Raw genomic sequence first — 9,768 nt, forward strand, 5'->3', positions numbered from 1 at the left:
GCATCTATGTTCATCAGGGATATTGGCCTGTAATTCTCTTTCTTTGTAGTGTCTTTATCTGGTTTTGGAATTAGGCTAATTCTGGCCTAGTAAAAAGAGTTTGGAATTGTTCTTTCCTCTTGGATTTTGAAATAGTTTGAGGAGGATAGGTGTTAATTCTTCTTTAAATGTTTGGTAAGACTCCCCTGTGATGCCATCTGGTCCAGGGCTTTTGTGTGCTGGGAGCCCTTTGATTACTGCTTCAACTTCATCAGCAGTTATCAGCCTATTTAGGCTTTATGACTCTTCCTGATTGAGTTTTGGAAGGTTGTATTTTTCTGGGAATTTATCCATTTCATCCAGGTTGTCCAGCTTGGTGGCATATAGTTGTTCATAGTATTTTCTTACAATCCTTTGTATTTCTGTTAGGTCAGTTGTTATTTCACCTCTTTCATTTCTGATTTTGTTTATTTGGGTCCTCTCTTTGTTTCTTGATGAGTCTGGCTAAAGGTTCATCAATCTTGTTCATCTTTTCAGAGAACCAGCTCTTGGTTTCATTGATCTGTTGTATTGTTTTTTTAGTATTTATGTCATTTATTTCTGCTCTGATCTTTATTATTTCTTTCCTTCTACTTACTCAGGGCTTTTCTTGTTGTTCTCTTTCTAAGTTTTTAAGTTGTAGGGTTAGAGAGTCTATTAGAAGTTTTTCTTGTTTTTTGAGGTAGTGCTTGTAGTGCTGTGAACTTCCCTCTCAGGACAGCTTTCATTGTGTCTCATAGATTTGGAGTTGTGTGTTCATTTTCATTTGTTCCCAGGAAGTTTTTGATTTCTTTCTTGATCTCTTTGGTAACCCATTCATTGTTTAAAACATGCTTTTGCCTCAATGTGTTTAAGTGCTTCTTAGTGTTTTTATTGTAGTTGATTTTTAATTTCATGCCACTGTGGTATTCTCATATGCTTGATATGATTTCAATCTTCTTGAACTTGTAGAGACTTGTTTTGTGTCCTAACATGTGGTCTATCTTTGAGGATGTCCCGTGTGCACTTGAGAAGAATGTATATTCTACAGATTTGGGGTAGAATGTTCTGTAAATGTCAATTAAATCCATCTAATCTAGTGTGTCATTTAGGGTCACTGTTTCCTTGTTGATTTTTTGTCTGGAAGTTTTTTTATAAATTTAGGTGCTCCTATATTGGGTGCATATGTGTTTATCAGGGTTATATCCTCTCCTTGGATTGATCCCTTTAGTATTATTTAATGACCTCTCTTGTTATGGCCTTCATTTTGAAGTCTATTTTGTCTGATATGAGTATTGCTACCCCAGGTTTTTATTTCATTTCCATTTGCATGGGAAATTTTTCCCATCCCTTCACTCTCATCCTGTGTGAATCTTTTGTTCTGAGGGGGGTCTCTTGTAGACAGCATATATTTGGGTCATGTTTTCTTATCTATTCATCCACCCTGTATCTTTTTATTGGGGCATTTAATACATTTACATTTAAAGTTATTATTGAAAGATAGTTATCTACTGCCATTTTGTTTCTTTATGCCTATGTTTCTCATTCTCTTTATTTCTACTTCTAAGTCTTCATTTCAAATCCTTGTTTTGCATTACCTTGAATACTTCATGCCATTCCCTTCTGGCCTGTAGGGTTTCTGATGAGAAGTCAGATGACAGCCTTATGGGAGCTCCTTTGTAGGTAACATTGCTTTTCTCTAAGATTCTCTCTTTGTCTTAGATTCTTGGCATTTTAATTATGATGTGTCTAAGTGTGGGCCTATTTGGATTCTTCTTGCTTGGGACTCTCTGTGCTTCCTGAACTTGTGTGACTTTTTCCTTGGCCAGGTTAGGGAAGTTTTCTGCCATTATTTCATCAAACAGGTTCTCTAACCCCTGCTTACTTTCAACCTTCTCTGGCACTCCTATAATACAAATATTGTTATGTTTCATGCTGTCCCACAGCTCCCTTAGACTGTGCTCCTGTTTTTTGTTTTTTGGTTTTGGGTCCCTGATTGAGTGATTTTTCTACCCTGTCTTCTAATTCAGTGATCTGATCCTCAGCTTCCTCTAATCTGCCGTTTATTCCTTCCAATGTATTCTTTATTTCTGCTATGTCATTCTTCATTTCTGATTGGTCATTTTTCACAGTTTCTATATCTTTTTCCATGCTGTTGAGCATCCTTACAATCAGTATTATGAATTCTATATCTAAGAGATTGCTTATCTCCGTTTCATTTAGTTCTTTTTCTGGAGACTTGTTCTTTCATTTGGGGCTTGTTTTTGGTATCCCCATTTTGGCTACATTTTTGGGTATGTTTTTAAGTGTTAGGTAGATCTGCTAGGACTCTCAGTTTTTGGAGGGTCTCTGGTACTGGCCAGTATCAGACACAGTTTGTGACTGGCCCTGAGTGGAGCTTCAATGACTCTAGGCTTGAGGTCTCCACTGCTGGGCTGGGTGTGTTTGGACAGGATTAAGATGTACAAGACTGTTTTTCTAAGTCCCTGATCCCAAAGCAGATCAGGCAAAGACTCAAGGCACCTGGAGGTCTCCCTCTGCCGCAAACTGATTACTCTGATTCTCTTAATGAGCCTCAGGCTGTAGAAGCTCCACAGGGTGGGGTGGTTGGTTGTTAGCAGTCTCTTAACAAGCCTCAGGCTGTAGAAACTCCTCTGTGCGGGATGAGAGGCTTTCCAGCAGGGTGGGGCAATTGCTTCCCCCCTCAGGCAAAAACAGAAAATTCCCAGCCGGAGAAAGATGTCCTCCACAGTCTGGGGAAATGACTCAGCACAGGAATCCAGATGGGCGTCCGCTGATCTCACTCTCAAGAGCCCACAACCCAGACTCTCCCCAAACAGCTCCAGTCTACTCTGCTCCCCCTCCCCCGGAGCCCAAGGTGAGTGGCTGCACATGAAACTTTGTACATTGGCCCTTTAAGAGGGGTGTGCAGTTCCAGCCGCCTCTCCCTGGCAGACAGAAACCCAGCTGCTTGTCACAGCCAGATGTTATGTGGGCACCTTTCTGAGGTCTGGTGCTCTTGGCTGGGAAGCCCAGCCTGGGGTTTAGGTCCCAGAGTCCTCAGTGGGAACCCCCACAGCTGACATATCCCTCCCAACCTTCAGCTGCTGCCTGTGGGAGCCCAGCCAGCCCTCTCGTGTCTGCACTTCCTACTAGTCTCTGTGCATCTCCACTTTTCCTCTTTGGTTATGAGGGTGCTCCCCAGCTCGTCTTCAGTTGGTTTTCAGGATGGTTTTTCTGTGTTTTAGTTGTAAATCTACATTGGTCGTGGGAGAGTGACAGTGTAGCTTCCACTCAGTCCACTGTCATCTTGGATCTCCTACAACCTACTTTTTAGAGTGTGTTTTCCAACCTCCAGTCTTTCTCTCCCTGAAAGTTCTGGTATTAATAGGTATTTCTGCATCTCATATTTCCGTTGAGATCCTAGTACTCTACAGAGGTTGCCACCTCTTAGCTGCTGGCTGAGTCACCTTTTGATAGATTATTTCTGAATTCTCAAGCAACTCTAGCTTTCCTGTGGTCTGTATGCAAACTTGGTAGTAGGGGAACTCAAGTTCTTCTGGCCAATGGCCAGAAGAAAGTGACTTTAGACTTCAGGTCATAAAATGATGGTTGGGCCAGTGGAGGGAGCTATTTACTTGAGAATCACTGACTTTTTTCGGTATACAACATGCAGAAGCACACTTTTCATTGCTAGTGAAGAGCCTAGTGCTAAAACATATTGCTCTGAGTCAGCATTTGCACTGAGCTGAACTGCTCATTTCTTTGAATTTGGAGAGTAAAATCACCTTATATCAATGCCTCAAAGGATTGTATTTGCAGTTGGCCTTTGCAACTAAGTAGAAGTTTGGTAGGAACTTGGCTTGAAAGGAGGTGAAAATGGGATGTGAGAAATGCTATTTGCTGAATGCAATAATTCCTTATTGAGTAAGTGAGGTTGAGGGTGCTCAGCCCTAACTCATATAAGGTATAAAGTATTTAATAAGAAGAGTGAAAAACAGTCTTTCTGTCTTTGTGCATATGTCTCTATAGTTTATAGATACATATAGTTTGGAGTTCCACAGTTAAGCAGTCATTTTAACAGAATGAGTAGATTTAAGTTGATTAAATATGCAGTAGTATTTGAGGACTGATGAGTAATGCCACTAATCCAAAGAAGACCAGGTGTGTGAATAAAAATGAATATTTAATGATGGCTGATAAAAATGTGAGGCTTCCATAATATGAAATTTACCTTTAAACTCAAGTTTAAAGTTTTGCTATATTCCTACCGTAAAATGCTTTTCTGTGACATGATATGGTTTATGATAGTTCAGAATCTGATGAACTTGTAATTTATAAATGTTTTCTTTACTGAATATGTGTGAGATTGTTAATGATAAACACTGCTTAGTTTGTAAGTCATTCAATGGTTTGCTTCTATTTATCCAACTATATAAACTTTTAGCATAGTTTATTAGTATTTAATTGAAAATGATAGCCCAAAGGAATGGAGAAAAAATAGATTGGTCATCAGGAGATGTTAGGTCCTAGAGCTGGCTTCTCACTGGACTTCAACCCTTAATTTAAAATTATATGTTTCAACTTGTAGGCCTTTTTATTTTCCATATACATATGGAAAATATTTTTTATTTTTTCAAATGATCTTTCTTAGAGTCAGGCTACTTGGTATACCAAAGTAAACTGCAAAAGTGCCCATATTTTAAAAGCACATTGTTTCAAAAGCAGATTTATATGTGAAAAATATTCTAAATTTAAAATTATATGGTTAAGAAACAGATATTTTATCTTATAATTTTTGTCACTTAGTCATTTAAGAATATCACTAATATAATTTTTACTAGTATGATTTTAATTTTGTTTAGTTATTGAAATTACTATTTTCTCTTAATTCACATAATGTACTTTTATAATTCTTACAATCTAGAAAAACAAACAAAACAAAAAACTAAAATATCCAAGAAAAAGATTATGGTTTAGTTAGAATTAAAAATATATATATATATATATGTCTAGGTTTATATAATGTCGAAGAACTTTATATTATGCATCAAATAGTGCTAAATTTTATTTTTCAGTAAGAAAACTCTAAATGTGATCACGATAAAATTATTGATGGAAACAGAAATGCTTAACCACAATTTTAGTAAGCTGAAACCAGGTTTTTGAAATCCTCGTAATGCCTCTAAAATATTATTATGCCATTATTATTTAGACCAAGAGAGCCTTATAAACTGCTTTTCCATTTAATCTAGTAGATTAAGCTCTATGAATCCTTTGGTTGTGATTTACTATTGATAGCTAGTGGTTGTCTGTGATTAAAAAAAAAAAAAATCAAGTTCAGAAGCCTTTGCAGAGGAATCTGTTTGGTTTTGTAAGGTGCTCTCTTCCTATGAAAAGATTAGAAATATGGCCTGTGATTTGCCTCTCTTGCTGAGAGGGTTATTCATGATAATATACAGATTTGGATTTTGAATCACATTGCAGGCAATCAGAGATGTCACTATACATCTTATATTTTGTGTGTTGGTAAATGTATAGTTTTTTGTATATCTCATCCCCAGGAAGCATTAATATGATATTCTTAAAGTCAAGTTTAGGAGAAAATAATGGAGAATTATGGGCATAGTCATTATTCATTATTATTAGCTTTTATACAAAGTAATGTCTGAAAATGTTAGTTGGGCTTACTTGACAACTTCTTTCTTCTATGTTTTCTTGTGTCATTTAAAAAAAAAAGTTATTTGAATTTAGGACTAGAACCCCTAGCTTCTTATGTAAAGAAAGTTCTAAGTCTGATTGTTATCTCTTAATTTTATATGCTTCCTAATGAATTCAGAATCATAACTCTTAAAACTTCACCTTGGCAGCATGATTTCAATTTTATTGTCTCTTCTGCTGGCCTGAAATCACTAATGAGAGCCTGAATGTCACAAGACAATGAGGATTGGCCATCAGTTGCAGAGCTTAGTCAACTGTGTAATGAAGTCCTGTTTGTTTGCTTCCTTTTGTGTAGGACTTGGTGAATCTCAGCACATTTCAGCAGCTTAGTGATATTGCTCATTTCATCACTTCTCCTAAACTTTTTGCATCATTTTACTAACCATTACTGAACTTTGTTTCATTTTGTATACCTACCAAGGCAGTGCCAAAGTAATTGGAACTAGAGCAGCTAATAGGCACTAAAACTGGATAACAACACTACTGCAGGGGAAAGCATCAAAGATGCTAAGAAATTAGAATCTACATTTACCATATTTCTTTACACTTTTAAAAAATATTTCAAGACTAAAGTAAAAGGCAAATAGATGCTTAGTATTAAGAAAACAAATGCCCGTCCTTTGTGGTTCAGTTGGTTGAATGTGGTCCCGTGCACCAAGAGGTCGGGGGTTCGATTCCCGGTGAGGGCACATGCCCAGGTCGCAGGCTAGATCCCCGGTGGGGGGCGGGCAGGAGGCAGCGGTGGAAGTTTCTCTCTCATCAATGTTTCTATCTCTCTCCCCCTCTCCATTCCTCTTTCTCTGAAATCAATAAAAATATATTTAAAAAAATAAGTAAATGAATGCATATATAAGGGATTATAGAATAATATGTGTAAATCCCCTTTTGATATATCTCTCCTAGTCCTATTTTAAGGAGTCTCTTTTTTTGTTTCCTTTCCAATGTTTTTTCTGTGTGGGCTCAAGGCCAGACATAATTTGAACTAAAGAAAAAGAAATAAGGTGTCATATATTTTACAGAGGAATCCTCTCACCGAAATGTAATGTCCCTCAAATTTGTAATTAAGATGTATTTTATGGTTTTGATTTTAATAAGTCTGAAGTGTTCCCTAAGACAAACATAGCATATTTTATTTAACCATTCATTATTTATGGACATTGAGTATTTTTCAGTCTTACCAAAAGCGCTGTGAATAACATACTTTGTAGATATATTGAGGTATAAAGATATTTCTGTAAGATAGATTCCTTTCTGGAAAAAAGAATATGCACATTTAATTTTTGCTAAAAAATATATATATATTTTAAAAATGTAAGAACAGAGAATAAAGCAGGAGAGATTAATTAACAAAGCAAAGCTCTTCACAACCGAAGTAGAGAAGAAAGAGAGTTATTTCTGAAGTTATTTGAGAGATTTTATTATTAATTTGGGCTTAAAATTTAAAATGTTATTATAGCTAATTACTTCATTTTACCTTATGCCACTATTCACCTTTTTTTCTTTATGCTACAGCCGTTCCCAGTCTCCTCCTGGTCACTCACATTACATAAATGATCACTTTCTGATGATAGCATGTTTCTAAAGCTGATTATCTGCTTTTTATCAGTCTCTTTTCATTAGAATATAAGGTATCTGAGGACAAATAATGCATTCTTCTTCTACTTTTTTCTTCTCCTTTTATTATTATTATTTTTTCTATTTCCCTAGAAATAAGAATTACATCTAATATATATCAAGTATTCAGTTGCCCATTGGGGAAAAAAAAGTTAATCTGCTAAATACCGATGGTTTTCATGGTTCCCTACAGTTCACATTTTTATGAACTGAGGTTGACTACTTCACCAAAATGCGACAGATCCCGATTCATAAATCTCTTTCATTTCCTCTATACAATAGTGGTGTTTTGGTGAATTTAATCTCTGCAGATGTGTGTCCCCGCCTGTGTTGCCGAATCTGTTGTGCGCCCCCATCTAAGTGAGCCGCGCCCGGTCCCCTTCCTGGGTCCTGTCTCCTGTCTCAGTTATGAAAGCCGCCCCCCCCCCCCCCCCAAGTCACCTCAGCCAGAACCTTCGCGTCGCCTTTGGCACCTCTGCTCTTTTTAACTCCACGGATCACCAACTCCTGCCAAGGCCGTCTAATAATATATCCATTCTCCCCCTTAATTCTTGCGTCACTGCTGTGTTTCAAGGGTTCATTGTCTGTTTTCTGGCTCAGTGCGAGGCTGTCTGAACTGTCAACTTCAAAGTTCTCTCTTTTAGCAATACTATTATGATGAATAATTTCAAACATATGTGAAAGCAGGGAGAAAAGTATGATGAATCTCCACAACACCTATTTGAAAATATTATTTTGCCTTAATGCCAGGAAGACATTCTGTGAGTCTGTCTACTTTTCATTTACTCTCCCCCACACCATTTTTGATAGTCGTGTGTTTTTAGGTTATATAGACGTGGTGTACTATTTAACTTCCTTATAACTATCATTTAATTTCAGGTATAATTGATACTTAAACTACTCAGGGCAGGGCTTATTGGGGGATTTTGGCCAGGGCAGAGGAATTGAGCACAAAAGTAAAAAAGGAACAATATTCTTTGTTCACAGTAGTTTGTAGCTTATTGACTGGAGAGTAAGTTTGGTTGTAAATAAGATATTTGGCTCACATTTTCTTTCCTGGAGTTTGATAAACATATCATTCTATTGTTTTCTGGCATGTTAAGTTTAAATAATCTGGTAGTAACCTGATTTCTTTTTTAAGTCACTTGTTCTTTTTGCTTATAAGAAAAAAATAGTCTTGTTTTTTAAGCCCAATGGCTTTACCAGTGTGTCTTGTTTTAGCTCTTCTAAGTCAATTTTTCCAGGTACATAGTCTGCCATTTCAATATGTTGTTCCAAGTCTTCTTGTATTTCAGAAAAATGTTTCTTAAATTTTATTTTTTAATGTTTATTACATTTCATTGCTTTGATTTTATCAGTCTGTGTTTCTCAATATCTTTTAAGTACTTTGTATCTATTTAGTCTCTTCTTTTTAATTAAAACAATTTACTTCTTTCCATCTTCTACTTCTCTTAAAAGGAAATAGAAAACTTCTAGTTTAATTTCTATTTCTGAAATGGTTTCTTTTCTTCTGATTATTTTTAAAATTATGTAAGGTCTCTTTGCAATTCTATCTCCTCCACTCACATCATATGTGAGTTTTTCTAATTCAAATGGTTCTTTGTCTTTCATTGTTCTATCATTTTATTGAGTTTCTTTAGCTTGTTTTGAAATAAAAAGTCAAGTGGTTGTTTTTCTTCATATGCTTCTCTTTGTTACAGGTAAGTTATTCTGCTCTTACTCTTATTTCATTTGTAATATATTTGCATGGGCTTTCCGACAATTCTTTTCTATTTCTTATGTACAAATAAAACATTCTTCCTTTGTGTACTTGTATTGAAGAATATATATCAGCTTTCCTACCTCCATGGCTCTAGAACTTCTTCTCTTGCTGTTATATTGAAAAATTATAGCCGTGTATTTTTGAAACCTGTTGGCTTTCTTTTTCTTTCCCAATTCTAGCTGAACTTTCTCAATTTAGATTCAATATTCTATAGCTTCTCTGAATGTGTGGCTGTTTTGGAAAGGATATCTGGTTAGTGGTTTTCATGGTCCGTAGGACCCAGCCTCTTGCATCACAGGCTTTGCACAGTCCCCTTACACAGGCCTGTGCGTCAGAATGTGCACAACCCTGAACCAGTTTTCGCTGCTGTTTTCTGATTAGCTGGCTAAGTTTTTAGAGAGTATCACCTAGAGGTGACATGAAGGTTCTCAGGCTCGCAGGTCTATTCAAATTCCCTTTATGATCCCCCTTTTTCTTTCCTCAGAGCTGTTGATACCATGTGGATCTTGTTTAGTCTGTTTTGTTGTTGTGTATGTGTCTGTTTTCTAACAGCTTTGTTGAGATATAATTCATATATGATAAAATTCACATTTTAAAGTGTACAATTCAGTAATTTTTAGCATATTCATGAAGTGCAACTACAGTGATCTAATCTTAGAAAAATTGTGTCACCT

This window comes from Miniopterus schreibersii, assembly GCF_964146895.1.
Source record: "Miniopterus schreibersii genome assembly, chromosome: 5".
NCBI classification, from domain to species: Eukaryota; Metazoa; Chordata; class Mammalia; order Chiroptera; family Miniopteridae; genus Miniopterus; species Miniopterus schreibersii.